The following is a 23,663-nucleotide window of genomic DNA, read 5'->3' on the forward strand; positions in this document are numbered from 1 at the left end:
TGCAGAGATTTTGATGGACATTTTTAACACATCAAAGTAAATTGCTATTATAGGGAAAAATGAAATGCTTACCAGCTATAGAAACCTGAAATGAATGTGCATCTGTGGGGATATTGAGAATGGTTGTTAGGAAGCAGGAGTAGTATTGAAAGACCAAAGCAATGTAGATTGTAATAATGGTGTTGAGTAAAAAAGAAAAAAAAAGAAAAAAAAAAAAATCATTGATACACCAAAATGTCAAGTAATATACAGAAAGAATATACTTCTTTTCTGGGAAGTTTTTTGCCAGGAAAAAGAGAAAATATTCTCTTACTCCAGATATCAGGAAAAGTATTCTAATCACAAATCTTTTGGAAGAATGCTTAGCTTTTCTGTCAAATATATGCAAACGAAATGGTATTTTAAATCTTTTCACTGGATTTTACTGGATGAAACATGTCTCAAGGGCAATTCAAGGAAGAGGAGCATTTGATAAACTTGCATGGCTCCAGGCTGAGCTCTGTACTTCCCCACAGAGCCATGATGCCAGCGAGCTTTCTGCTGTGCCATGTTTTTAACTCCTTCTTTAGGCCCTGAAAAAAAATCTAAATCTATCTGAAATCAATGGGGCATTTTCTGTTCATTTCGAAGAGCTTTGGATCAAGTATGGCATAGGAAGTGTAGATCAGAAAGTACTAATCTGAGCTGCATTTCCTTTTATTTTCTCTTTCCCGTATTTGCCTTAATTTCGGAGGGGAACATGCTATATTCCATCTGTTCTCAAGCAGTCCTGGGCTGTGAGCCACCAGAGCCTGGCACTGTGTCATTGGACTTTCAGATCAGCAAGGCACAGTTTTTCTTCTGTTCTCTTGGCTCCCTCCCACCAGATGTTCTTTCCCTCTCTCATTATGTGATACAGCTAAGAAATGTATCTGGCATCATATAGCATCAATTTTATGAGATGAACCTCAGATGCTTACATGTTTCTCTGCCCACAAACATTTCTCATGTTTGTACTTATAAATTTATGCTATACCATTGCTGTTACAAAATGTTTCAGAATTTAAAGACAGCTATGACAAATGAGGTCCCTGTCCTCCTGAAGGGACAGCTACTATTACTTAGCTCTGATGGAAGGACAAAAGACTGTCTGGAATCCTGTTGCTGAAAACTGAATCAATTCCTGAGGTAAAACAATCCACTTAAACTTTTTCCCTTCGCATGCAAGAGGAGTGCTTTTCCAGGCAGTGCCAGACAGGGCTCTGGCCATTTGAAAATCAGAGACAAAATATTTCATCTACATTTCATCTACTTCCCTCAGGAGTTCTCAGTAGCATTACAAGCTATAAACAGGTACAAAAGGCATATGGGCCTGATTCTATCACCTGTTTCTGGTATTCATAATTACAACCTGCTTATGGCAGGTTCAAATGAGGAACTCCATTGCCACCTCATTTTACTCCCATGCTGAGGGTCGATGCTTTAGGTGAAGCAAGTGAAGAAAGCTTATTTGGACCTATAACAACAATCTGACTGAAGTCTGCTTGACTAGAGGGGATCCTCAGCTTTTACTTATATAAAGCTGCTTCTAAAGGCTATGTTCTACCTTTTTCTTCAGCAGTTTCAGTGCAGCCACCTCTCCTATGATTCCCTGGAAAGGGACTGATATAGATGTACCGTTCTTGTCCCTGCAGTGTTCAGACCCTTCAAAAGAAGAAATCACTGTGGTTATGGAAAACTATTCTTAACCCCATAACTGAAATAGCTTTTGAAGCCAGGAGCGCATCTATTCCTTAGAATCTCTCTTCCTCTTGTTAATGTGGTTTCATGTAACTGCAGATGGTCTCACTGCATACATGTTCCACTTGGATTTTGCCTTTATTCTGGCCTTCTTCCCTTGTCCCTCTTTGCGTCACTGCTGAACAGTACCCAGAATGCTATGGAGATTAACTGACCAAACCTCTTCTATTAATCTAATTTTTTTGTAAAGAATCATCATGTTAGAAATTTTTTACCTCTGTTGGCTCTGTTCACTAACAGTATAATCCAATTTATTTTTATTCTCTTAGCTAATTCGAACTGTTATGTATATTAAGTCTTTTAGTAAATCAACTTTAATGTTTAATGTTTTACTATCTGCAAATGAAAGTTGTTGCTGTTATTTCAGTGTCAATATATCTGGCTTAGACAGACCTTCTGCAGAAGGAAGAAATAAACCCATCTTTCTCTGTTGGAATTTTCAATAGTTTTCAGTGGAAATGATGAAACAAAGGCTGTGAAAAGTTTAAAACAAAAGGACTACCTAAGTATCTGTATGCATATGAAATTGTATCATCAGTTTGCAGATGAATCAAATAACTGCCATTTCCTGCTCACCTGGAATTCTGTGGCTACCTTGTTTTATTTTAGCAGGAGTTGAATTAGAGCTCTCTGCACTTCTACTATATAAACATGAGAGAGATTGTGAGAGATCTGTTTTTACATCTCTTTGATACAATAATGGGATTCAATGGTAAAAAAAAAAAATTAAAGATTGAAAGAATGAGAAGATTGGGGAATTTGGATAACACTTTGATAAGCGATCTGGATATTCAGTGGTAGATAGAGCTGCATGCAAAAGCCATCTGAGGTTTTGTTCAAAAGGTCTTAGAAAAACAAACTGTGAGTAGGTATCTGTAATATGAGAGAAAATTGGAGGACTGACTATCTCAGTTAAAGGGAAGGTTATACGTCAGACATTTTTTTCAACTTGCATTGTGCATTTAAATGAGTAAAAAGAGTAAGAAGTTGTACTTTGTGTGTGTGTGTATTTTAAGTGCAGTTGCAGTGCTAATTAATCCTGATGGTTTTATTTTTATTTCGAGAGGTGCTGACATTTTATATTTGGGAAGGAGAATAAGATTCTGAGCATGAGAATGAGATGGTTCTGACACAGATAGCTTTTTTCAAACATTTTTCTTTCTATTTTTAGATCTTTTTTTCTTTCTAAAGATAGAAAGAAACTTACTTATAAGACATATGGAGGAAATGCACCACAGCAGAGGGCAACAACCATTACTAAATGTCCTGATTGTAGAGCCCGGAACACAATGCTCAGCTGTTGCCTTATTCCTCCCACAGGCAGAATGAGGATTACCTTTGAGAAGGTGTGTCTTGCTAGCACTGTAAACATAAATGTATAATTCCATACTCCTTTAGGCTGAGGAAGGGATTAATGACATCAATTTAAGTATATTGATTTTATTTGTTTGTCTAAAGCCCAGTAACTATTTGGCATGCAGCCGAGATTCTCCATCAGAGAGAGGAAGGATGAGGATGGCATAATTATGGTAACTAGAACCCATTTCTGTATCCTTCCGGGTCCTTGGTGCATGGTGAAACTTAGGTGGCCAAAGAAATCTTCTTAAGAAGACCTTAAGCTGTTCAGCCAGCATAGCAGCATGGCTTTCTGCTCAGGCTGTCAAACACCAACCTAGGGTGGTCCTTCTCAGCTGTGCTGCTGTGGTAGGTGATGAGGCTCAGGCTACCCCTCAGGTACTCCAGGCTGGATCACAGCTCTCTGGAATTTTTGATGCTGTTAAATGGTAGAAAAATTGCCTTTATGAAATAGTGACTCCACTCACTCAGAGTTTGAATCTAGAGTTACATTTTTCACATAGATGCTTTGCTCCACCTGCCTAGAATAAATGGCAAACAGAAGGGATTGAGTCCCGTTTATCATACAGCTCGTTCTGACAGTAAAAGGCAGCATAGTGACAAGATGATGATATAATTTCTTTAGACCAAGCTGAAAAATGCAGCGATAAGGCAAAACAAGAAACCTGCATAATCAAAGGCATTCTTAGAAGATGTCAGGATTCATATCCTTCCTTCTGTTTAGGATGTAACAAAACTGTGATTTTAGAACAGGAAGCTGCTTTCATGTACTAATGATTCACATTTTTTTCTTCCTTCTGTTGCTTAGCTCTGTATTACAAGATGATCATAACATTATGAGCGCCAAAATTGATTCTAGAACATAGGAACTTGTTACGGCACACATTTAGTTTAACTGATGATTAGTTAGTGACTAAGAAATGAAACTAAGATGACTTAGTTTCTGGATGATCCAGAAGAGAAGAGTCCCAGAACATTCCTGTGTGTAAGAAGCTGTTTGTCATTTTCTGTTTTAATGCAGATATTAGCAGAGACAGATCTGGAAACAAACGGTTTTTTTAAACAGGGCATCTAATAGGTCTGAACCAAAGCGATACACAAATATCCCTCACTTGAAAGCTGAGATTAAATCTCCCAAGACCTGTAGCTTCAACAAAACTGTACAGTTGAAATCAGTACAAACTTGGTAAACAAATTCTTCAGATAAGTTATTGCCATTTGGTAAAATCTGCTCATTTCTTGAGCAACTGTTTTTATAAACAAAACATAATGATACATGAAAATAACACAATTGAATTGGAGGGTTACATAACCTGTATTTAATTAGGCCAAATTGAGTAAAAAATATGGGTTTGAGAGAGAAGAAGGACAAAAAGAAGAAGGAACAGGAAAGGTACCCCAGAACTGCAGAAAAATTGAAGTGAATGATTTGTTCTCTGTATGTTATGTGGATAAAGCAAGAAATTATTTCTTTAGGTTGGAGCAAAGCTGACTTATGTTAGCTCTTAGGAAGAATTTTCAAACTACTGGTTTTAAAAGCATTTAAAATCCACAAATGTTTCATCTTCGTTCCAGGGAGAGGGCAGCAGGGATTAATGTCTGCCAAGAACAATCTCTGTGTTTATACAGTCTTCTCATCTGTTGTAATCCCACCACGGGTTTTTCCTTGGAAAGAAGCGATATGAATCATCATGTGAATATTCAATTAGAATGAAGGAGTTTACCCAGTCTAATTCATCAGCATTCTGTATTTATATCTCTGCAATTATTTAGTTTACTCAGTCGAAGAAGTGCACCATTACTTTTTGTTGCTCTGTCAATACAGATGAGAAACAGTTTTGTTGATATATTTAAATAAGGTAAGCAGCAGAAGAAATTCAATTTGGAGGACACTGCCTTATCCAACAACTAAATCAGAGTTTTGTTATGTAATACGACTGATCTGATGCTGCTGCTTGCTGTTTTTCTGGAAATGTGCAAAAATAGAATTAAAACAAAAAAGTATGGGGAACTGTTTCCAGTATTTGAACACAAATTCTCTTAATGTGCAGAGTGCTGAAGCTACATCTGTGGATTTTTTAACCTTAAGCAATAAACAATCTCTGGATGTGCTAGTCAGGACAAGAACTTGTAGAAGTTGCAATGTTTGCATAAACTCTCATCTTGCAATGAATTGCATGTGCTCAGCTTCAAGCACATACAAATGACAGCCAGGTATTTGCAGGTGGTGGCCAGATCTCAGGATCTCAAGACAGAGCTGAATAGTATTTGTAATTGATTGTAATTGATTGATAGTTATGTCTCTTCCAAGTGTTGCTATGAGAGTGCCAGATTGTTTGAGGATGTATATGAGCCTTTCTTGGGGTTTGTTAGTTTAATACAATGCTTAGACTCTGCATTCCGCAAAAAAGATAGCTGCTGAGCGGTATGCTGTATGATTGGGCCACTTAAGTCATGTTAGGCCACTTAGAAGATAAACTGAAGCATTTCTAAAGGTCTTTCTTACAGTCTTTGGCCTGAGAAGTTAATGTGATGTATACTGAGAGTGAATTAGCAAATAGATATTTCATTTGATACACCTTATAAGAGTCTCAATAAGAACAATCAATTAAATCTCAAATTGGTTTTGACGTTGGGCTGCCGAAGAGTTTGTTGAAGCTGGCTTTCAGTAGCACTTCAGTCCATGGTAGTACTCTCTTAAATTATTATGTCCGTAACTTTTATTAAGTATAATGTGAAATGCACTGAGAAACCATACCAAACTAAAATGCCTCTTTCATATTAGTAACATTTCCATAGCACCAAAATCTTTGACTTGATTCTTTTGTCTGTATTAATATCACCTTTAATATTAAGAAATAGAGTAGGTTACCTATTAAAAAACAGTCCTACAGGAGAAAATTCATTATACATATATATAATCTGTGAAAATTATTGAAGTGCTTAAGTAGAGGTAAAAACTTAATCCATAGGAGAACAAAAACTGCAAAATATTTGAAAACGTGTTTTTATATTACAAGCCTAACAACAAATGCTAAGTTAGAATCAACCTAGCCAAGGAATAAAGGTAATCTCCCCATAGTTGTTTAGGGGGCTCTACTGAAGGATAGGAACTGCTTAATGCGAAGGCTTCTGAAACTCTTACTAAGTCATTTTTTCTGAGGTTAATGTATATGTACTTGTGGATAAGAGAAACCAAAAAAAAAAAGGACTTTCCATTTCTAAATGACATATTAGACATATTCCAGGCTGCACTTCTAAGCACTTTAAAGAGAAATTGGGTTGTTTGGAAGGTTTTAAAAAAGTGAATGCATACATTTATCTTTAGCTGAATTCTGTCTGCTTATAAAAGGAATAAAGAATATGAACAGAGACAACTATTTATTTTTAAGTGGCATGAAGACATTCCTGGCAGATGAAATGGCCATTTCAGATAATAAGGCAGGGCTAGGTAAAATATGTTGAGAAGCATGCTCTTATCACAAGCTCTCAGTTGGCAGTATATTCTGAGAACTTTAAAACTGTTTATGGATGGATAAAAAATAAAAATAGGAAAGTATACATGATGGGAAAAGAAAACTCAACCTGCCTTAAAATCTGCAACAGCAGAGAAAGGATAAATATTAGCAGATACAAAGAAGCCTTTAGGGGGTGAGGCATTTAAATGAAACAGTCATATGTAGATCACTGTGTGCTTTTGATGTTTTTATCTAAATCTTTGCAAGGAAGATCACCACTACAGTATAACTCAGAAAGTCTAAAGCAAAGCAGAGCAATGAATGTAGAGAATCTGTAATCAGAGTGCTTGATCATTTCAGAAGTAAAATGTTTCAAAAATCCCTTATGGAAAACAAAGCTGCTTGTTTCCTGGAAACCTTTTCTTTTTAAATGCTTTCAAATCTAAGGGAGCTTCCAGAGTACAAAAGAAACAAATACTTTGGAAAATGGGAATATTAGAAACTGAAGCCATAAACTTGCAAGTACTGTTCCTGTTCATGGGTAATTCAGATAATTTTAGGTGATTGTGATCAGCTCCTAATAACTGTCCCAGTGATCCAGACATGCGAAAAATGAAGAAAGTGATTTGAGGAGGTTGACTGGACACCTTTCTGTTGAAAACATCAGTGAGCAACTGAATTTAGATTGGTGGCTTCCTTGGTTTTGTGTTTAGTGAAATACCAAAACAGTGATGTGATGGATAGAGTCCAAACTGTTTTATGGTATTTTGTCCATAAGCTCACATAGCTTTTACATGCAGAGATAAAGTATATATAGAATAATTTTCTTATATAGGATATTGTGTTTCTGTGGATTCTGAGGGTGAACTATAAAACCTTACCAAACATACATTTGTTATTCAGTTTTTCTTTGCTTTCTAGATCAGAATTAAGCAACACTGAAAGGAAAACTTTAACGTATTCTTATGGCAGCAGACTTTGCTACATCATCTCTATTCAGCTCTACCCCAAGGATCAAGGAGGGTGCTCAATCAGTCTGACGTCCCACAGAAGATTTTACTTTAGTAGCTGTATCTAGTCAAACTATATGTCTTTTGTCAAATGGCATCTTCAGAACATTGTATAAGGTAGTGTGTAGAGAAGAGTCATAGAAGGACCTGCAGGCTTACCTTCATCTAAGCTCTGGGCTTTGTTTTACTCTTAGCTCAGTGCGGCCTAACTGATTTCAAATGCCTTTGCCGTTGACTGAGTGAGGATTCACTTTGTTTCTTCACAGAACAAAACTCTTCCTTCTTCATTTCAGTGGTCAGGTTTTCATCCAGTCTGATGTCCTGTGTATCACAGGGATACACAGAGCTTCCTACAGGGAAACCCTCCTCTCCAATGCCAAGGGCTTTGAATACTTTTGGAAGAGGAAAGACATCAAAGGTATTTCTATTTATTTTAACTTTCAAAGTCATTGCCATTTGTTCTGTGGATCTTTGGTGAACCGAGGTTCCTTCAGGCCCTCTGAGAAAAAAAAAAAAAAAGTCATAACCAAATGAAAGATAGAGATTCTGATCAAGAAGTATACTGGATGTTTTCCATTGCACAACAGATTAAAATACAAAGAAAGATTTTTGTGTGTGTTTGTGTGTGTGTCTTCCTTTCTTGCTGTATGTCTCTTCATAAGCTTGTACAGTTTGGCAGATTTTCAGGATCTTTATATTTTATCTTGGTGGGAAAGTCCTGTATTGATTTTTAAGATCTTTCATCGGAGGTAAACAAAATCCTATCTCAAGAAAGAACCAGCTAGGACATATGTAATTGCTATGTATCCTATGCTCAGTTACACCAAAACACTGCACCACAGTGAAACTTGAACACACTGAATAAAGTTCAGGGAAAAATAAAACCAGAAAATCATCCAGCCTTAGTGATATCCTGTTTATAAAGTCACTGTAGGTATTTTGGAAAGCTAATTCTAAAAGTAGTTATATTAGCAGTAGCTTCTTAAGAATAGTGCATGTATTTGAAAAAGCATTTAGCTAAGATGATTAGCCACAAAAGCTTGTACGAGTTATCAGCTGTCAGAAAAACTACTACCTTGGACTTCTGGAGCGTGGACTTTGAATTATTCAAGATGCTGGTAGGGAAAATCCCTTGGGAGTCTGTTCTTAAGAGTAAAGGGTTCAGGAAGGCTGGATGTTTTTCAAGAAGGAAGTCTTAAAGGAACAGGAGCAGGCTGTGTGCTTGCGCCGTAACTGGATGGGAAGAAGACTGGTGTGGATGTACAGAGAATTTTTGCTGAGATTCCAGGAGAAAAAGAGAATCTGCTCCCTGTGGAAGAAGGGATGGGCGACTCAGGGAGAGTGCAAGGAAGTTATTAGGGTATGCAGGGAGAAAATTAGAAAGGCAAAAGCCCAGCTTGAAATCAACCTGGCCACTGTAGTGAAAAAAGACTTTTTTTTTTTTTTTTTTTTTTTTTAAGGAGAATCTCCATCCTTTACAGATGAGGAGAGAAAAGTGATGACTGAGGATAAGTAAAAGGCTGAGATTCTGGAGTTAAATCCAGCTGGTGTGACTGATCATGAGTTGTGCTACTGAAGGTTCAGTATTAGGGCCCATCTTATTAAATATCTTTATCTTTATTGATGATCTGGATGAGGGGATTGAGTGCACCCTCAGTAAGTTTGCAGATGATACCAAGTTGAGAGGAAGTTTCAATCTGCCTGGAGGGCAGGATGGTCCTACAGAGGAGCCTGGACAGGCTGGATTGCTGGACTGAAGCCAATGGGATGAAGTTCAACCAGATCAAGTGCCAGGTTCTGCAGTTTTGTCGTAATAATGCCATGCAGTGCTACAGGCTTGGGACAGAGTGGCTGGAAGGCTGCAGAGGAAAACAACCTGAGGATGTTGGTTGATGCTCAACTGAGCATGAGCCAACAGTGTGCCCAGTTGGCACTGTTCCCTGCAGGTGTTCAAGAAACATGTAGATGTGGTACTGAGGCACACGATTTAGTGAGCAGCATTGTTGGTAGTTGTATGGTTGGACTAGATGGTCTGAGAGGTCTTTTCCAAATTTAACAATTCTGTGATTCTAATTATTTTCTTTTTTTCTTTTTTAAATGGGGAAAAAAATTGATACATTTGAATTTCATTCAAGTCAATTATTCCCAAAAAAATGAACTGAAACTAGTAATAGATCTGACTTTGCCCTAGGCTTTTAGCTACCAGTTCCACCTCATTTTGAATGTTCCTCTAGAACATACCAAATATACTGTGTTTACTTATTACTGTTATTACATTTTTATGTCCTTCATGCACTGAAAAAAAAATAACATAATTTTGTATCAGTTTATATAATCTTAGTGAGCGGATTGTAATAAATAGCTGATCTTCTTTGGGAGTCTTTTGAGTTTTTAGTGTAATCAATGTAGATGAGAATACTCAATAAATTGTATAAAATTGCAAATAGTGCCTTTCTCAGGTTAAATTTCCCTCCCCCCCTCCATCTGCTGGGTCTCATTCTGAGTGTAAAATTGAATGGATGAAGGCTTCTAGAAACTGTATAGAAAGCAGTTGACACATGCTAGCTTTTTAATGAACCTCAGTTGTTGCTACTGCCTGAGCTGACACAAGGCCAAGGGTGTGTGAGAAAGATAATAAATGTAAAACTTTTGTTTTCCTCTACAGTCTAAATTGGTTATTTGATGTGACATTTCAGCGGAAGTTGGCTGCACTTTTTCACATTACTAGATAATTTCAAGCTGATAGTTCTTTTCTGTTCTTTGTGGCTGATTGAAAGCTGTCAAACTTGCAGTAATCCTGTCTTAACTACCGGAGAGCACAGATCTTCATGGTAATCTCCTCGATAGGAAGCAGAGCAGTTCTTGTTCTCCAGTGTATGTTTTGTGTATTTTGAAAAAAAAAATTGTATTTGTAAGTGGTATAATTGAAAACACGAACAGTGAATTATGATATTTAATATAGAGTTATTAAAGTTAAAAATTGTATTGCAACTCCTCTTCTGTAGTAAAAACATCTCTCTATATCAACAGGTAGCTCACACCTTGATGACTGAGTATTTCAATCTAATTCATCTGGTGAACTATTGCAAAATTAATCCTCTTGTTTCTGTGTTTCTACGTGAGATGGAGATGCACATTTTCCTCAAATAAGCACTCTGCTTATAAAGAGCATGGATTGGAGGCAAACTGATGGAGAACAAGGTATGCACTGTTTGTTGATATTAAATCTATGTATTCAATCTTGGGAAAAAAAAATCTACTGTTGATTCTTGTAATATTTAAACATAGCAAATGGCACATGTTTCATCTTTGATCTAATAATCCAGTGTCAGGTCAAATTTTTCCCTTGGATTATCATGTGAGCAAGTTTTGATAAATTTCTAATGGACAAGATGGCTTGAAGAATAAAAGCATAAAGAAATGCAGCTGGACAAACCCAGAGGTGACTATTCCTAGTCCTACCTGGCTGAGTAGGAAAGAAAAAAAAATTACAATATTATCTTTTTGTCATCTCCAGTGTGTTTTACTGCACTCGATTATTTGCATTCAGTGATCTTTACACAAGCAGCATCTTCTGCTGTCTAACATCAAAAACCAATTTGTTCCTTTCAGTGAGAGCTTGAGCCACTGTGCTCCATGTGTTTATCATCTCCACAATCCACTTTTGTAATTCATTCACCTAACCCAGGCTTACTTAAGCCCAGAATGAAGCCATAATTCACAAAGAGTGTGGTAAACCACATCTGTGGGCAATGGCAGCATAGAAAGCCTATTATACAGGTGCTTTATCACATCTGCTATACTGAGTTCTGAGAGGAAAAAACAATTCCTGTGATAGATTAAGTCTATCCCAATAAGAGTTTCATAAATCAGTGCTACCAAAAACAGGAGTGGCTCTGAATGTCTGTCATGATCCAGGAGAGGCTGTACTCTGGCAGATAATTTAAAAAGAAGGAGAAACGTCCTAAATGGTACTGAGAGAAAAGACCAATCAAGTACAGGGAAATGGTTCTAGTATGCTTGCATTTCTATAGGATTCACTCACTCATTACTTTATCATGAAAATCCTCCCACAACAAGAGCAGAAGACAATGCTCAGAGGAGAGGGAAACTTAAATGGGAGAGTCTGCTGACTTTGAGGAGATGTTTAGAGTCCCTGTGAACAATGAACCAGTTAAAGGCACTTAGGAGAAGGAACATACAAATTTTGTTAGACAATTATCAGAGTATTTTTGACCTTGGGGTTGAGGTTTCAGCAAAAGGCTGACAACATTATTCCTTCTTTGGAATTGTTTTGCTCAATTTTATGAGTAAGTGCATCCTTAACTAATACTTGCAGTAGAGAGGATGTACTTCTTCATATCTTTCTTTCAGTGTAAAAATTGTCACTATATGTGAATGACAAAATAACTTTTCAGACAAGGTTAGTGGCAGATTATCTGCCAATATCCTGACAAGTAAATAACTTCCAGTAGGACAGGTAAATCAATCTTCCAGAAGGTTATGATGATATAAGACTAATGCATGAGTGAGAACAGGAACATTAAAGAGCTATGAGGGTGTGCTGACTTTTTGTGTGGGCAACGTCACTTATGTCTTTGTTCTGAGCATCCCCTTGTAGTAGACCCACACCACTTTTTCGGGATGCCTCAACTGTGTTCAGACTGAAAAGATACGGCAGAGGATTCTCAGTAATCCTCTGTTCACTGGGATACCTTATGCAACTTGATGCGATTTTAACTCTACTGACCAATTTCATTTCAGTAGAAAAGAAATAGCTATGCTGCATTCCTAACATGAATTCTCATTTAAACCATGTACATGTCAAGTAATACTGTATGAATAGCCCTTTGGATTTTCTCTGCATTAATCAGTAATGAATATATGAGCTATTCTTGGCTTTATTTAGCAGAGTAAATAAAAAACTAATGTCTATCATCATGGTAAGAAAATCAGATAGTTCTGGATTATTTGAGCTCAAACCTATTGCAGAGGAGCTTCTGTGCCTTGCCGGCATAGTCAGTTATAATCCCAACTGGCTGCTGCTCTGAGGCTGTCTGTATGGGAACTGCTGAGTCACGGCCTGAACCTCTGATTAATCACCTGAGGCGAGCCATGAGTCAGCCAGAGGAGCACAGGTGAAGGCAATTCACCTGTGCTGCTGGAAGGGGTGGAGCCAGGCTCCACCCCTCCTAGACCTATTTAAGAGCTGGCTATCAGAGGGGAAGGATCTCTTCTGGAGATCCCCTCTCTTGGTGTCTTCTGGTGAGCTCAGCCGAAGGGTAAGCTCTTCCGCTTATTCTCTTTTGTGATCATTGTCTGCCTTGCTTGATTCTCTTGATTATATTGTGATTACAACATCTTGGTATCTGTTGATTAAACAATTATATTGCGATTATAACATCTTGATTATACACTGTCACTTATTGCCTTTGTTTCTCCCTGGCCTGAGAGATGCCAGTGACTTCTGATGTACTGTCCCCATCACAAATGCTACGATGTTGTTCTCTTGGAGCTGTGCTTCCCAATTACCTGAACTTTGCTAGATTTTCAAAAGCTAGAGTTTGAGGTGCAGAAAGCTGTAGTAGAAACTATCCAGCAGTGTTTTCTGAGAGCTGCTCAGGAGATGTGTGGAAGCACTCTAAGCTCTTGCATGTTCCTCCTGTTTGTTGAACTACCATTCCAAATTCAGTGTTTAAGAAAGTGCCATTATAAAATGCTTCTGACACAGGCTGAACACCTTGTGATTTTCTAGCTCTTATTTCCAGTAAGGGGAGCAGACTGTAATGTAACAAACGTGCTGCTAAAACAACAACAACAACAACAAAACCACCCCACTTTATATCACTTCATATTTATGAAGGAAGGATTGCATGAATATTATTCTTATTTCAGAATTACTCAGTGTAGCTTTGAATACAAAAACATCTTTGGTATGAAAAGTTATTGAGATTTTTCTCTAGAATGAACTTGAATTGGTGATAAATTCTGGCTAGGACAAACAAAAGAATCCAATGGTAAAAACTGAGCAGCCTCTGTTCTCAAATCTCTTATCCTATGATCTAGTCTGGGAGAAGTGGATGACTTCTAATCAGCTCCCATGATGCTGTACTGTGCAGGCATTGATCTGTATTTACAGTGAGCTGAGAGCTTATGCCTGTTGTCACTTCAAACAAACTGCTCCCCTGAGAGCTAACTTTAGGGTAAAGTGCCAGGAAGGTACCCTCATCTCCCAGCCCTAAAATATGACAGAGGTGAAAAGAAGCAATCCTGCAGTTATCAGGCCCTGGGAACTCCTTGGCTTATGTATTCTAGGGGTTCCTTGTAATCCCTCCAGGAATGCTGCAGGTGTGCTGGCAGGTGCTGCAGCTGGGCCATGCAGTGAAGCTTTGAGGCCTGGTCCTGACGGCTTGGCCTCATCTTGTTGGGAGATAATGAACAACATTCATTTCCTCTTTGATGTCAGCGGATGGCAAACAGCCTGAGAGCAAGTACCTCTGTGGTGCCCACACCCCTGTCTGATTTATGGCATCACATGTACATTTGAAATAATGAGCTTGGGTAGTACTTCTGAAATAATGGGTTTGGGTAATACTCAATAATAACATAAAAAGCATTTCTATTCCCTCTACTTCATGTTCAAAGTACTGATAATTCATGCCTGTAGTTGTTTTCACCATACCCAAAAAGCTGAAAAAACTGAAAATGAATCCAGGAAGACTTTCAATTTTTATTTTTTAAGTAAATTTTTTGAATTTACTGCTGATAAATATTTCTGTTCATGATTTTAAGGAGTAGTTTATGGACTCTCACTGTGTTCCCGCTCTTCTAGACAACTGCTTACCTTAAGTTTTCCTTAGCAAGGGAGAAATTTCCAGTACCTTATTTTTGAAAATTCTTAAAATTAAGTGGTTTCTGCTGAGCATTGCACATATCAAATGTCAGACTGTGATGCAATGCTACAGGTTTTATCTGACCTTGTCCCACTCTGAACTGCAATTACTGTTGTCTGCCTGTAGGAAGAGAGCTGCTTCTGTTGGAGCAAGACTCAGGTCTGCATTGCTAGTGTAGTATCCATCTTGTATGCTTGTGGCATGCTAGAATAAATTGATCTGTTTAATGCACAGATTTACTCCTTAATTAAAAAAGTTTAATTAAGAAGATCAGTGTTAATTTAAAGTCATTAAAAAAACTCTTAACACATTGTTGTAGATTTATTAGCACTTAGAAGCGTGTTGTTTTCAGGCCTGCTAGCATGAATGATGATGCATATGAGCCAATGTAATGTTTGCTTACCAAGCTTTTTGCTGACACCAAAAACTTGCAATAGCTGTGAAAACTGATTTGCATTTATTTTCATGAAATTGGCCTCTATCTTTGCCATTTCTCTGCTGTTCTGTGCACTACAAGTTTTAGCTGGACTGGAGGGAGAATATGATAGACTGAGAAAGACATCCTCTATTGGAGTCCTGTGGAGCTGTATCCACTTTAAGGGCAAGAAAAGGGAAGGCCTGGCCTCTGTAGATATTTCATAGTTTCTATTGCATATACAGGTACAGCAAGTTTCAATCTGAATTGTTCATATTATTTCCAGTGACTGTGTTCCAAATTGCATCCTCTTAAACAGGGTGCTATCACATTACCAGTTATTATATTTAGTATTTTTTGGCTCTGACACATTGTGCAGAGAAATGGATTGAGTACTGCTCCTGGCTCCACACTGGATCACCCAAAAGTGTAGATGCATGATGTCTCCAGGCCATAAAGCCAGAGGAAACATATAATTCTTTCAGCAAATTAACGTCTAATCCATCTGTGGATTCCCTGACTCCAGATCTGTAAATAGAATGATCCCTATAAATAGAATGGCTTGTGCTGGAATGGACTGTAAAGATTATGGTGTAGGGACCTGCTTTGGCAGGGGGGTTGGACTCGATGATCTCTGGAGGTCCCTTCCAACCCCTACAATTCTGTGATTCTGTGATTATCTAGTTCCAACTCCTCCCACCAGACCAGGCTGTCCCAGGGCCCCATCCAGCCTGGCCTTTAATGTCTCCAGGGACGGGACACCCACAAATTCTCTGGGCAGCCTGTGCCAATGTCTCATCACACTCTGAGTAAAAAATTTCCCCGTAACGTATAACTTAAATCTCCCCTCTTTTAGTTTAAAGTTATTTCCCCTTGTTCTATTGCTCTGTAAGCAGAGTTAAAACTAACCCAAGGAGTCTCAAGTACATTAGAAGATGAAAGGACACAAATAAGAGAAACTTTGGTACCTACAAGGGAACAAAAGTCCAGTGGCTGGAATGGCAACAGGTGGGTCAGAAGTATGAAGATTTGAACCGAGAGGTTCCAGAAAGAGTCCAAAAGCCTCCTTGACACAAGCAGGGCATATCAGCAACACCAGAGGGTTAACAGGAAGCCCCTGTACCAATTCACAGAATTCTACCCACCGTGCTCCTCCATGGGCCCCACAATGGCTCTAGGTGAAGGGTGGTCATGAGTGCTGACCCTCAGGGGTCCGTCTTGGAACTGGTGCTCTTCAACATCTTTATCAATGACCTAGACAGTAGGATCAAGCGTACCCTCAGTAAATTTGCTGATGACACCAAGTTGAGTGGTACAGTTAATGTTGTAGAAGAAACAGATGCTGTCCAGAGGGACCTGGACAGGCTTGAGGAGTGGATGGGCACATGAGAATCTAATGGGGTTTAACAAGGCCAAGAGCAAGGTGTAGCACTTGGGTTGGAGCAAACCTAGATACGTGAACAGACTGGGAGAAGAACTCACTGGGAGCAGCCCTGCAGAGTAGGACTTGAGGGTCCTGGTGGATGAGAAGCTGGATATGAGCCAGCAGTGTGCTCTTGTAGCCTGGAAGGCCAACAGTATCCTGGGCTGCGTGAAGGAGGAGTGGCAACAGGAGGATGGAGGCGATTGGCCCACTCTGCTCTGCCCTTGTGAGGCCCCATCTGGAGTACTGTGTCCATGCCTGGGGGGCCCCAGTACAGGAGGGTTGTAGAGCTGTCAGGCAGGTCTAGAGGAGGATTGTGAAAATGATCAGAGGGCTGGAACACCTATCAAGATAAGCTGGGGGAGTTGTGCCTTCTTAACTCAGAGAAGAGAAGGCTCCAGGAAGACCTCAGCATGGCCCTCTAGTACTTGAAGAACAATTTCATGCTTGAGGGGTTCTGATAGTGATAGGGTAAAGGGAAATCATTTGAAACTAATAGAGGGGAGATTGAGGTTAGATGTTAGGGAGGAATCTGGGATGTTGAGGCTCAGGAACAGGTTGCCCAGAGAGATGGTGGATGTCCCATCCCAGGAGACACTCAGAGTCGGGCTGGACCGGACTTTGAGCAACCTGATCAAGCTGTAGCTGTTCCTTTATTCGTTGCCAGGGGAGCTAAACCAGATAACATTTAAAGGTCCCTTTCAACTTCAATGATTTGATGATTAGGAGAAATCTGATAGGGTAGATAGCCCGGGGGACTTGTCAGATCTCCAGGAAGAGGGAGATCTATGGGACCAGGTTAGACTAGCATCTGCCAGTGTGCATTTCCATCCCATCACTGCTGAGTGGGATGGTGCTACACCCTGAATGCCCTTATGCGCCCTCCCAGCCCTTCCTTCCTTCCTCTCATTCCATGTGTTCTGCATTTTACTTATTAGTGAGCTCCAGGTATCATCCAAAAGTTGATCTTTCTGGCAGTGGAGATTACTGCATTTTTTTTAACTCTTTTAACTTCATTCTAGGATTTAAAATGTTATTTATGCTTTTAATGGAGGTGGATAACTAGAAAAAAATCTGTATTCGTAATTGCTATAAATTTGCTTCATTCCAGTGAAGTCTAGGCAGTAGTAGCAATTTTGCTCCATCTAGGAATGTGGATCAGTATTTCATGTCTATCAAAACATTCATTAAAGATATTGAAAAATATGACAGACTTTAAAGTGAGAAGGGAATGGAGGTGGCCATTTTTGGAGGATGTAAATGCAATAGATACAAAACCATTTTCTTATGATTTTTAATATGCTATCAGATGGAGTGTACACAGATAATTGAACTTTCTGAAGTGACAAATTAACATCCTTAGGAATTAAATGTGATGTTTAAGAAAGTTACTGAGTGTTAATGGATTTCTTCATTTGTTTATTATACATGGGGTGTCATTCTAAAGCAATTCTGAAAAACAACAGAGAAAGCCATAAACATTTTCTGAATATTAAGATGAAGTTCCAGAAGAACTAATGAGTATGTAATTGGAAACACAAATTTGCATACAAATTTGAACATTATATTTCAAAGCTTGCAAACATCAAAGTGTATTAAAATGACAAGCTATCCATGCCACTGTACAGTTATTTTAAATGGATGAAAGTATAAAATAAAAAGGATTTACTTGTGAGATGGCTAATTATATAAAATTGCTTTAGGCAAAAGGCAACGTCAAGCTATCAAGACATGCATTTGCTTGGCTTTTTTCTTCTTATTGTGTGCAATTTCCGTGTACCTTGGAGGTCAGAAGTGAAGCATGTGTCAGGCATATAAAGATAATACAGAGTCACAGCTTTCTGTCTAACAAATAATAGAGGTATCTCATACTCATACTTTGAACTCTAGACAAATGTGCATATGGGAATCCTCTTCCTTTCACGGAATGTAACCCCTCTTTATTCATATGGGACTCTCAAAGCTGTTCTGGCTGTGACCAACTAAGTCTGCATGACCCTGAACAGGGAGGTGCTTTGCAGAAGGAAAACTATGTGGGGATCACTGCTGTAGCATCAAGGCCATGAGCTCTGATGCTGCAGCTTTGCTTGGCCTCAAGTTGACCAGGGCTTACCCCCAGAGCTGCCCATATCTGGTGTTCTGCACCATGTTCTGTTACTACCTGCCAGCTTGAGACACTCTTTTCATCAGGACTGTACTAAATTCTTCATCGGTAGAGTCCTGTCCTGTTGCCTTCTCTTGAGAGCTAGGAGGGCTGTTTCATCTGGCTGAATAAAACAGTGTGAGCTGTTGCCTGAAATCAGAAAGAGGTAGTATCTAGCTGGTGGCAGTTCAGACGTTCAAAGTAATTGTGTAGTCGACAAGAGGTTAAAAAAAAAAAAAAAAAAAAAAGCCTTGAGGGGCTTGTGCAGAAAAGTAAAGAATAAATTACAAAGGGCTTCTAACAGCTGTGAGAAATATTAGATTTCTCACACCTTCAGAGAACAGCAGAGCACTGCAAGCATTCTTATCAATGTGTGAATTTTCCATAGTCTTTAAATGTAACTGTACTTGAGAGTTCAGTAGGTTTAGCAGTGTAATGCATCAGAACAATTTAGCCAAATGGAAAGAAAAGCATGGATCTGTGCTCCTCTTGACTTGAATTTAAAATGGAAGTACAACAGAGAAACTCAATACTAATACAGCAGCATTCTTGCATATTGACTTTTTGGCTACTTTCTGACCTTTGGTATGAAAAAAAAAAAACATTTGAAGCTTTCTGAGAAAGGCTTTGTATGTATGAAGTAGTACTTAGTGTGTAGAAACAGCCTGACTGAAGGCTCCAATGAGGCCAGCTCCTTCTTGTACCTGCCCTGTAGGAGGCAATAGGATGGAAGGGAAGCTGGTGCACAGACAGCCACCCCAAAAAAATACTCAAGAAACTGTTTCAGCAAAACGCACCAAGTGGGCATATGATAAAACGAGCACTGCTTCTAATGCTGTTAACAACACATTGCCTACATAGGAAAGTTCTTGATTTTGAACTGTCACTACTCCTATCTGTGACATGCAAGTTTTAGCTAGAGTAGAAGACTGTTTCCTGTTGTTTTCTGGTGACAGATTTGTGTTGGGCGTCAGGAAACAAAATGCCAAGTATGAGGTTAATTTATTAAGCTACTATGCCTAATTCAATTGCAGGACTACAGTGAATCTTAGGGTGGTAAGCCAGGTAAAGTTGGTTACTAAAATAAAATCATGCTCCTTGTCCTTGAATCAAATGGAACTCACAGCAGGAATCCTCCTGCATAGCCTTGGAACACTTTATAAGGTACTGTGTAAGCTAGTGGTTGTTTGTACACTATTGTTGGCTATTTTTCAAGCAACAGAAATATTAAAAGAATTAGGTGAATCAAAATTAATACACAAGTTACTGAATTAAAAAAGAAAAAAGCCATAATTAAGCCTTTAGGTATAGGAAGGCAGCTGCTGCTCTTCATGGATCATGCTTGTGTTTTTCTTTATCCTGCTTCTGTGCTAAATTTAGGAACCCTGCTGTCTTGTAATATGCATGGAACTTCATCTCCAGGGCTCTACAGTGTGTAATACGAACTTATGTTTTGAGTAATTTAGGGGAAGAGGCAATTATTTGAGGTTTGTCAGATTAATCTCTCGATGTTTCAGTATCGAGAAGTCACTGGACGGCCCTGGAGGAATAAAGGTTCCCTCAGGAAGCTACCGTCTCTGAGGAAGAGAGGCTCCCTCTCAAAACATGGTGCTTGCAACATGACTGCACAAACATCTAGGATATTGTAATCCATCCCCTGTACTACTACAGACACCCCTGATGTCAGTGACACTGGGCTGAAATAAGGGCTTTTTTTTGGTCATGAACTGTAGCACAAAATGGCTGAGATGGAGAAATATGTGCATTTGATCTGAATGTCATCTGGCTATCTTAGCCAATGAAATGTACAACGGAGACTATTTGAAAGCCATGGAAGTACCAATCTTTGGGAATTTAAAAGACTAGACAAAATACTGCAAAATATACAAGGGAGAGAAATGCTGTTCTGTCACATTGGCAGAGATAACCAAATGTATTTCTTTCATCTTCAGACATGCTCTATTTTCTGTAATTAGTATATTACAGGCTATCAAAGCCATACAGAATTTTTTTTTTTAATTTTTATTTCTTTTAATGAGGGACAACCTGATTGCTTCTTACTGTTGCCCCTGAGAAATTGCTGAGGATATTTTTTGCTGGCTGCTGTGGAATGTTGTGACTGAAACACCCCTTAATATCATTGTAGATGTCTTCTTTTGTTTGAACTGTGCATTTAAATTGGCCACTGTTTTTCCTAATCTTTTCCCAAAGGCTTCCTGAAGGAAAACGTAGTGTGGTATTCAGCATGGAAAAAACAGGAGGAAAATGAGTAAGGGTTTTTTATTTTGTCTTGTTTTGCATAGCGGTGGTTGCTGTTGTCTGTTCCTCAGAAAAAGGAATGCATGGCCCTTGTAACTTTTTGAGATGTTGGTTAGGATTTGGGGAACCTGATGTGGAATTTCAGATGGCATTGCAATTATCAGATAACCATCTAGAATAGTATTTTCTTATGTCTGACAAGTCTTGAAATTTTGGAAAAAAAGGGGATATTTATAAATACTGATTAATTAGAAAGTATCTGTAGTATTTCTTCCTCTTGCTTCTTCCCAGTACCCTCATCCTTCTGTATCTACCTTCTGTGTTTACAAGACTGTATGAGAGACATTCTAGAGTCAAAGGAATTCCCCTGGCATTGTTTAGAACATCATAGTGAAAAATGAGAGAGTTGTGCTGGTGGCGCAACATACACGTGGAAGAATGGGGAACACAGTGTCTCAGATCCATGTACTCTGAATGGAACCTTGTGAGATCCTTCTTATCATCACTCTGTCTTGCATATCTTCCACCTATGAATGCACAACTTCCTGGAAAAATTATTGACTACTTGTAATACCTCAGGGCTTTAACAAGCTCTTTGAAGTGCAGGACCTGTCATTGAGTTCTGTATCAATTCAGCTGCTTTGACAGTGGAGAACTTGGTGCGTTACTTTTCGCACAGACAGATGAATTTTCTCCTCTTATTTTTGTCATTATCTGTTTTGATACTTTCTTCATTTTTCAAGCAACATTAAGTCACATGCAGAAAGAAAGCCGCTCATCCTCCTAGAATGCAGTTCTGGGAATAGCCATCTGACCAGTCTCCCCTGTAGCTCTAGGCCTACTTCCCAGCACTGCATCCATATGCGAAGATGATCCTGTCGGTGGATGCTGGACTGACTGTACCCAAGCTCAGGAACTACTGACTCCCCTCTGTAGGGCTTGAGCACGTGTCCTGTGCCCACCTGAAAATTTACTGGGCTGTGCTGGTCTTACCTTGCTGAAGATAAAAACAGAAAATAGATTCTTTGTTAAAATTGTGTTTCCTAGTATTAAGCAAGTGAAAGTAATCTTAAGTATAAGTAATAGACTCTTTGAGGAAATACACCTCTACAAATTATTTTTATGATGAATATTTTGGTAACTGATGGAACTGAAAGACTCTGAAGATTGGACTGCTGTATTTGCTTTACTCAGGCAATCAGCAACTGCATTAGTCACTCTCAGTCATTATAGTGCTTCTGATCCTTCATCTCTTACTCCTGGAGATTAACACATTTTGTACCACCAGAGAGTGTCCTTCCTTTTAACAGACACAAAGCAGACTTTGCAAGCAAGAAACTTGCAAGCTTAGATAGTTGGTGGTGCCAGGTATGAGACACTTTCCTTCCAATTTTAAGGGCTTATTTTCCCATAACCTCCCAAATTCAGAAAGACTCAATTTTAGACTGCATTCTGAGTCTAAAATATATCCTGCCATTGTTAATGAGTACTCAAAACCCCCACCTCTTGCACAAGTAGCAACAAAATGGGTTTGTTTATTCGACTGCATCTCCCCATCACTTTATGGATTATTTAGCAGGCTGTAATTAAATATAAAAAAGATGTCTAAGGCCAGCTGATTTGTGTATCTAGGTCTCAATACATTACAAGTTAAAAGGTGTTTAAAGTTTCTCTTGCATATAGGATAGTACTGGTGCTAAACATCAGCTGCAGCCTTTTTTGACACTTTGTTATGAGATTGCTGAAGAATGGATGATGAACTTGTCAACCTCTTTCTATGGGTAGCTGTTATCATCTACTTAATTATTTTTTTATAACTTCTGAAGTATAATACATATTACAGAATGCAAGAAGTGTCTGTCAGTAAGCCAACCACCTGTGAGGATCATTTAAAAACAGATGGTGAAGAAACAATTTTGCCAAAGTGTCAAAATTATGGCATAATGCTGGAAATTACTGCCTAATGTTTATTAATATAGTAGATATGACCCCCAATCATTTTGCATGTATAGTTTGTTGCACTTGTTCTTTTGAATGAAATACTCATTATGCAAAGTTGCTTTCATGGAATGTATGAGTATGAAAGAAAGATCCTGTAACGTGAAATAGCTCAAATATGCCACTGACTTTAACTGTGTTTGCTTGCTGTCTTGCATATTCTGCATATATAGTGCTCTGCTACAGGGGAACAGATGTGTGTTGGAAATGAATAGATAGGCATAACTTCTTCCTGGTACAACTTCAGGTGTTGAATTAGAGCTATTTGCATATAAAAATCACTCAGTTTGAAGGAATAGCTTTAAAGTCTGATGGGAATGTTTTGTATTAGGTCAGTAAAGGACTAGTGTGAAGTCTCTCAGAATTTACTCTAGGAATCTCCTAGTGAGAAGTAAATATTGGCATTGTTTCCTAGTTGAAGCTTTTGATGGACGCCTGGTGGTAACAATCTTTTGAGTTTGATGTTTCTTATGCTGGTACTCACAGCACATCTGAAGGAGTCCAACTCCTGCTTGCCATTCAGGTATCATTGTGAAGGATGAGCAAACCATTCCCTGCAAGCAATGCGCTTGTTGGATCTGCTCTTTATTTACTTGCAGAACTTGATTTATTTATTTGTTTTTAACAGATTTTCACTACCACCATCTCATCTCCAGGGAAAATGATTTGTTTTCTTTTAATAAGTTGTTTTCTCAACTAGTAAAAATTGTTTCAAAAAGACAATTCTTGATCACATTGCCAGTGATCCTCACAACGTGTAAGAATTGAAAAGATTTTCATCGTTGCATGGAAAGATGGAAGGACAATTTTTAAGCAGTCTCCTTGCTATATACTACATCACTAGCACAGCTTTGATATTTCCTTAACATTAGATCAACTGCTGAAAAAAAAATTGATAGAAATAATGCTCCCCAGGCTACTTTTTGAAT

The sequence above is a fragment of the Tetrao urogallus genome, assembly GCF_951394365.1.
Source record: "Tetrao urogallus genome assembly, chromosome: 5".
Taxonomy (NCBI): Eukaryota; Metazoa; Chordata; class Aves; order Galliformes; family Phasianidae; genus Tetrao; species Tetrao urogallus.